This window comes from Capsicum annuum, chromosome 5 (genome assembly GCF_002878395.1).
Source record: "Capsicum annuum cultivar UCD-10X-F1 chromosome 5, UCD10Xv1.1, whole genome shotgun sequence".
NCBI classification, from domain to species: Eukaryota; Viridiplantae; Streptophyta; class Magnoliopsida; order Solanales; family Solanaceae; genus Capsicum; species Capsicum annuum.
Genome location: NC_061115.1, coordinates 163,079,555 through 163,087,309, shown reverse-complemented (window position 1 = coordinate 163,087,309; position 7,755 = coordinate 163,079,555). Strand labels below are relative to the sequence as shown.

The window sequence follows — 7,755 nt, the reverse complement described above, 5'->3', positions numbered from 1 at the left end:
TTGGTGGCCCTCACATTGATCCTTTGATAAATCAAACAGCTACATATATATATATATATATATATTTTTAAATTTTTTTCTTGCATTTTTATCACCCTCATGAATTTTCCTTTTAGTCCATCCAACGTGGGCCTTAGTTATTGGTATATTCATGTTGAAATATGGCAATATTTTGTGAATCTATTCTTGTCTTTTACTCTCATTGAATATTTATTTTCTTCATTTATATTTTGATTTGATATGAAATTTAAGAAAATAAAAAAGATTTTTTTGAATATTATGATCTTAACTTAATACAAAATTAAATTTGTAATAATTTTAACTACTATCTTATAGAATTTTCTCATATTATATTCAGTCGTTCAAAAATAGATAACAAATAGGATAACTTAATAAATAATATCTTGTATTTATTATTTTTCTTATTGGACATGGAAAATGACAAAAGAATAATTAAAATGGGATGAATAGGGCATTGTTTTAAGGGACGTATAAAGAAAAAAAATATGACGAGTAAATAGATCAAATGGAGTAATCTATTAATGTTAGTTTAATTATCATTGAATATTCTTATAGATCATTATTAAGTTAATTTATATAATGACTCTAAATTAAGGTTATAATTATTATAATATAAATTTGAAGTTATTGAAATGTTTTGTTTCAGGTAATTCTATATGATGAAAAAAAAATATATTGTGAAACTCTTGCCATTGAAATCATGAGATAAACTAAAACATCAATAAATATCAAAATAATTTATTTCTATTTATAAATAAAGAATTACGTATTCACAAATTTATAAAATATCAATATTTTCTATTTATGTTCTTCTTTGAATCTTAATTATTACATATTTTAAATCAAATTATTTTATATAATATCAAATTACTTGTAGCATTTTAGCATATTATAATACCGTGATAATATTTTCTTCCTCACAGATTATTTTTTTTATCTAAAATTATCCAGTTATGTGATTAAATATTTTAATAATTATGAAAACTTATCAACAAGATATGTTTAATAAACCATTTAATTATACTAATTATAAAGTAAAAAAAATTAATATAAATTATATTTTTAAATTTAAATTCTTATTTTTATATCTGACTTTGGGCTCGGTCTTAGAACGGGCCTCATGAAACTAGTATATATATAAAAAAGAATCAAGAGCATGTTGATGTGGCATGTCTAAGGAGCCAACATTTGCATTTATCTTTTTTCTTATTTTTTTGAAATATTTTACTCATTTTTTTGTTGAAAAAATTAAGATAATACACACATAGAAAAATAGTCCCAATAAAGGCTGACTGTTACACATGTTACATATTTCATATTCCATATTAATTAAAACGTTTCAATCATTCACACATTTTTATTTTTTTCCCTGTATGATCAGTTTTTGAACACACGTGATGAAGGAGAGAGTGATGAAGCCGAAAGCGAAGGTGAAGCAAAAGCGGAAGCGGAGGGGTATCAAGAACCTCCCGAGGATGTGAAATTATTCGTTGGGATAGTGAAAGGTTGACTCAACTTTTCCAACAGGCTGGTGTTGTTGAGATTGCTGAGGTAATAATGTCTCAAGTTTGAGCCTTTTTACAAAAGATTGAAAAATTAGAGCTTTATTATTTGTGGAACTGAATTTGATTTTTTGTAGGTTATTTACAATAGGTAGACTGATCGAAGTTGTGGATTCGGGTTTGTGACGATGAGCACTGTCGAAGAAGCTGAGAAAGTTGTAGTGTTGTACAATCGTTATGTGAGTTATATTTATTTTTTTTCTTTGATGGAACAATGATGAGATTAATCGATTGCTATTGTTTTGGTTAAGCTATAATTTAATTTATTAAAAGTAGATAAAGAACAGTTATGTTGAATATGTGGGTTTGTTGTTCAATCTGTTCTGTTACTAGCAGTTTACTATTGTTGTTAGTTTGTTGTTTCTGTACCGCTATTACTTCCTTTATTGGGACTGCTTTGGACTGTCTACTTGAGCTGAGGGTCTGTCGGAAACAACCTCTCTACATCCGAGCTAGAAGAAATAAGGTCTGTGTACACTCTACCTTCCACATACTACACTTTGTAGGACTACACCGGGATGTTGTTGTTAGTGACTTAGTGTTGCTGAATCTAAGAGCACTCTCCCTATTTTGTCTGAAAAGTAGTGCTGCTAAGAATCTTTGTAGGTTAATTTTGCATTTGTAAATTCAATGGAGGTTAAAAAGTCCTTTTGATGCTTTCTCTGGCTCCCTATATAACCAGCAACATTTTAGCGCCTTTATTGGCTGTGATTGGAGCAACGATGGCCAAAGAAGGGATCAAATATTGAAGGTGTAAAAGGCAGGTATATATTTAATGTATTCTGATGCTTGAAAATCTTTTGTCCTAGCTATTATATTTAATCCACTTTCATAGGTTTATACGCTCTGTTTTCTCCGACTGGGATCAACTAGCTCTAATTGGTGTTCCAGTTTTCGTTCACCATTCACCAATAAATTCTAGCTAGGGTGAAAATTAACATACTAGTGTAGTCCATAATGTGGGGTCCGGGGAGGGTAGATTGTATGTAGACCTTACCTCAGAGGTAGGGAGGCATTGTAACTTGGCCAATATGGTTAGCAACTAAGGATATTGATTTTGAGGTAGAGTCGATTTCACAATGAGGATGATAGAATTTGTTAAGTAGATTCTTGTCATATATTTATGATGTGTCTAGGCAATAATACTCATAAAAAATAGAAACAAAGAGATGTGTAGTGACACTTTCTATAAAAAGAAAGGAAAAAAAGAAGTTAAGCAATATCCAGTAGCATATGAAGATAATAAGATATAGCTGCAACCACAACCTCCAATAGAAATAATGTGTAAAGTTGTCCCTAAATGAGACCTTGAGAGGTACTATCAACCTTTTTTTTTAAAAAGAAGAACCTATTTGGAATAAATAAATAAATAAATAAATGCAGTGCCTTACTTGAAAAGTATTTGGAAATACAAATATATTTTCGCAGGCACAAAAATTGACTACTTTATACAAATCAATATCTATCATTTTATTTCCTTTATTCCTTTTCTTTAAAAAACATGAAATCTCTTATTTTATATTAAGAAAACATTTTATTTCCCTTTTGGGTGGACACAAGTGCTTCAACTTTGATATTTCCCGAGTGAACAAGTCTTTGGAAAGAAAGGATAGTTAGAATAGTTACTAATTGTTGCACATGTGTCTCAGGTGTAAAATCAGATGTACTATAATTTGAGAAGTCTGGATGTCATGTCGAAAAACATCACTAGGACTTTCTGATGTATTTAGTTGTGTGATTACAAGGTTGTAGTCTTACTTTCTGATCAATAGTTTCTCTTAGTCTATGCTGGCATGCCTGTGGTTCTAGAACTTTGACAAAAGGAAAATGTTGGAGTGCTTTTGGTTAGTTGTAAGCAAGTTAGGTGTTTATTCAATGGTCTTTCTTGTAAAATTTTAGTTCTTTTGATGTAATTTTTTTTAGGATATTGAGGCTAATAACCGAAAAGTAAACATATACACTGATAATAATACTTTCCAAGAGACTAGATGGAGAAGTTTGCGAGTTGGTGATCTCATTAAGGTGTTCAAATGATCTGCTTTTACTTTCATCAAGCTATGAGGATGGGACATGTTATGTTGAAACCTCCAGTCTTGATGGAGAGACTAACCTTAAGGTGAAGCATGCATTGAATATCATATGCTCCTTGAACGATGATAGTTCTTTTAAAAATTTTAAGGTTGTTGTCAAGTGTGAAGATCCAAATGAAGATCTTTATACATTTATTGGAACTCTGTATTATGTTAAACAGTAGAACTCTCTTTCAGTGCAACAGATCCTTTTGCGAGGTTCAAAGTTACGGAATACTGATTATGTTTATAGTGTGGTCATTTTTACTGGTCATGACACAAAAGTCATGTAGAATTCTACAGATCCTCCTTCTAAGAGGAGTGGCATTGAGAAAAGTATGAATAGAATAATATATGTTCTTTTTGGTACCTTGATTATAATAGTTTTTATTGAATTGATCTTTTTTGGGATTAAGACTAAGAATGACATTTCTGGTGGTAAACTAAGGAGGTGGTATCTTCGACCAGACAAGACAAGTGTATTTTATGATCCTAAACGAGCTTCACTGGATGCATTTTTCCATTTCCTGACAGCCCTTATGTTGTATGAGTACTTTATTCCTATTTCGTTATATGTGTCTATTGAAATTGTGAAGGTTTTATAGAGCATATTCATCAATCAAGATATGGAGATGTACCTACGAGAAAATTGATAAGCCAGCTCGTGCAAGAATATCTAATCTCAATGAGGAACTTGGGCAGGTTGACACTATACTCTATGATAAAACAGACACCTTAACATGCAACTCTATAGAGTTTGTTAAATGTTTGATAACAGGTGTTGCAGATAGATATTTTGTGACAGAGGTAGAGAGGGCCTTGGCAAAGTAAAAAGAGATAGAGCACAAGAAGTAGGTAGTTGTAACGCCCCGAGTCTGTACCCCGGACGCTATATGATGCTCATAGTCCCGAGGGATCACAAGCTAACCCATGACTGGTACCTGCTGCAATAACTGAATAATAATGCTGAATAATATGCAAAAATTGGCGAAAGCTTGCCATAAGGTTCAATCTGTAAATAATACTGATAATATTGAAAGAGGTATCATAAATACCCAAAACTGAAAGACAAAACTGAAATCTGAATAACTGTCTAAAATACTTAGTCTGGGAAGCCTCTAACTGTCTGAACCATGGAGTTGATGGGAAAAGTCCCCAACTAACTCCGTCTACTGATATAAACTGAAATACAATAAATAGTAATCATTTCCTCGAACTATGATGACTCACCACTATGCTGAATGCTGAAAGTCTTGTCTACTGAGGATGCTCTAAAGCTCGTGCATCGGAACCTATGATATAAAATATCATAGCACAAAAAACATGCGTCAGTACTTTAAATATACTGGTATGCTCAGTGAGGTAGGCTGAAATACATGGGTTCATATGCATGAACAATAATAACTGAATAACATGAGTATGACTGAATAAGAGTACATGCATGAATACGTATACCATAAATAAAATCGTGATAACACTGAACACTGAGTCTAAATATTGATCAACTGATTAAATGGATAACTTATAACTGGGTGACTGTATCTGACAGTCCTGAATTCTGGGGAACTATATTGAGTTCCATACTGAGCTGAGTGACTATGTCTAATAGTCCTGAATCTGTAGAACTGGACTGAGTTCTATTTTGAGTCTGAAACTAAAACGACACTGTGGAAGGTAATCATCTAACCGACATGCCCCTTCTCTAGTTGATTTAGGGTGCAACCTGTAACCCCAGTTGGAAGGGTGTCAATGCCGTTCCACGGGTAAGGACAAGCTGTGAGTTAAACTCTCTGATAGGAAGCTCTTTCATCAACCCTCGCTGACAGGATAACTCGGATGAGAAGTATCAACCCTCATAATGTCTGGTAGAAAGATACCTCAACCTACGCTGGCTACTTAGTTCTATAATACAGGGATTGCTACTAAGGGTCAAACCCTCTGCTGACAGGAATGCCTTCATCCCTGGGTTAACTCGGTGCTACATCCTACTCCCAACTGAATAGACACTGAACTGATTTCTATTCTGTACTAGGCTAGAGTGAACAATTACTGAGATTGCTATTTAGCTGAACTGTACTAAGTTTACTGAGTCCCGTTGACTGATGGAATATTACTGAATTCTGTTAGCTGACTGAGTTTACTAAGGTCTGAACTAGATACTAAATTAGACTCGACTAATATGGATTCTACTGAGTTTTTCTGAGTTCTATAACTGACTGAGAGTACTACTGATCGTGTCATGACTGATACTGTTCTATGACTGACCATGGCTCTGGGTAATCAGCTAAATTGTAGGGTACAAGTACCCCCAGGACGCGATAGCATAAATTAAGAGACATGGCATAACATGAAACATGTAAACTATGAACTTGATCATCATTCATACATTAGGGCATTTTAACAAACACTTGCATGATATAACTTACAAATAAGCTAACTTGACATGATTTCATTCTTTTAATAGTTCACATGGACACTTTATCAAGCACTTGGTGAGCATAGAATATGCACATAGTATTGAACAACAAGTGAGCATTATAATTCATATCTAATTTCACAAGTCAAGAGTTTGTCATATATTCACATGAATCTACACATATAATGATCAATTTCATATGCTATATATATATATATATATATATATATATAGAATCATGAATTAGGAACTTAATCCAAATAGCAAGCATGGATAAACTATAATCCCAACCATGGAAATTATAAAATCAATTACTTAAAGTTTAAAAAAGATTCTTGGACTCCAAGGGTGGAAGGAACCCTTGGATGAACACTTCACATACCTGTGTTGGAGAATTTCTGAAAGTTTATGGTTAAATCTTGAGTTCTTGATTTAAAATTTAAGCACCTTGGGTTTTGTTCTTGAGCTACTTGGAGAATGAATGGCTATATTTTCTATATAAAGAGTTTAATTTTGTGTTTTAGGGGATGAGGGTCGAGGGAAAAAGACATAAATACCTCCAAGAATGTGGTCTTTTAAATGACTGAAAACTAGGTTTCCGACGCGCAGGTCGACGCAGTATGTCGATGGTATCGATGCGATAGCCAATGCACTACGCCATGTTCACGTTGATTTACTAGAATTGGATACTGGTAGCTGGGGAAAATATTAATACACGTGATAGTCAACACGCCGCGCCAAGATCGCGTTGATCCACTGTTTTGAGGTTCCAAAGGGGCTTTAAATGAAGTCCAAAAAATCCAAAACTTATTTGGAAATACCTACGGACATTCCTGATCATGAATCAACCTAAATATCAACATTTAATAAATGTAAAGGTTGCAAATAAGATTGTCAACCTTCATAGGTCAAAATGATACTAAGTCTGAGTACTTAGTTAGAATATTCTAAGTCGGGACCCCTTGACAAGCCTAAAAGAGTGGATTAAACTTAGGATTTTGTGGGGTCTTACATTATCTCCCCCTTGGGAATATTCATCCTCAAATGAGACTACTGAGATGGAGAATACTGAGAAGCTGACTTACTTACTAGACGTGAACATCTGGAACATGACTATATGACTGATATTACTGGTATTCTGAATTATCATACTGAACATACATATCTAATGCATGGATATAGCTGAACATAATTCATGAATGCATGACTGGGATTATTGATAAACTGAATCTATATACTGAACATGCAATGGGAACTGATACCACGTTTGTAACTGAAATCTGAACATGAAACTGATTAAGCTTAAGGAAACTATTACCTTGAGCTGGGTCTGGATTAGCGGAGAATAGATGAGGATACTTGGTTCGCATGTCTGCTTCTGCTTCCCAAGTATCTCCCTCAACGGACTGATTCTGCCAAAGAATTTTGACTAGAGAAACTTCTTTGTTCGTTAGTCTACAAATTTGATAGTCAAGGATTTCGACTGGAATTTCTTCATAAAAGAGCCTGTTCTTAATATCTATTCTCTCAATAGGGAATATGACTGATGGGTCACCTATACATTTCTTTATCAAGGAGACATGAAACACTGAATATACTGAAGATAAATCTGAAGGTAACTCAAGCTCGTAAGCTACCTTTCCAAAATGATTGAGGATTTGGTAAGGACTGACATATCAGGGACTGA

General features: G+C 33.4%; 1 pseudogene; it reads left to right on the top strand.

Moving 5' to 3' along the window:
- Positions 1-4,483, top strand: part of LOC107871925 — an 8,712-nt pseudogene extending 4,229 nt beyond the window's left edge.
- Positions 4,484-7,755: the final 3,272 nt, after the last annotated feature.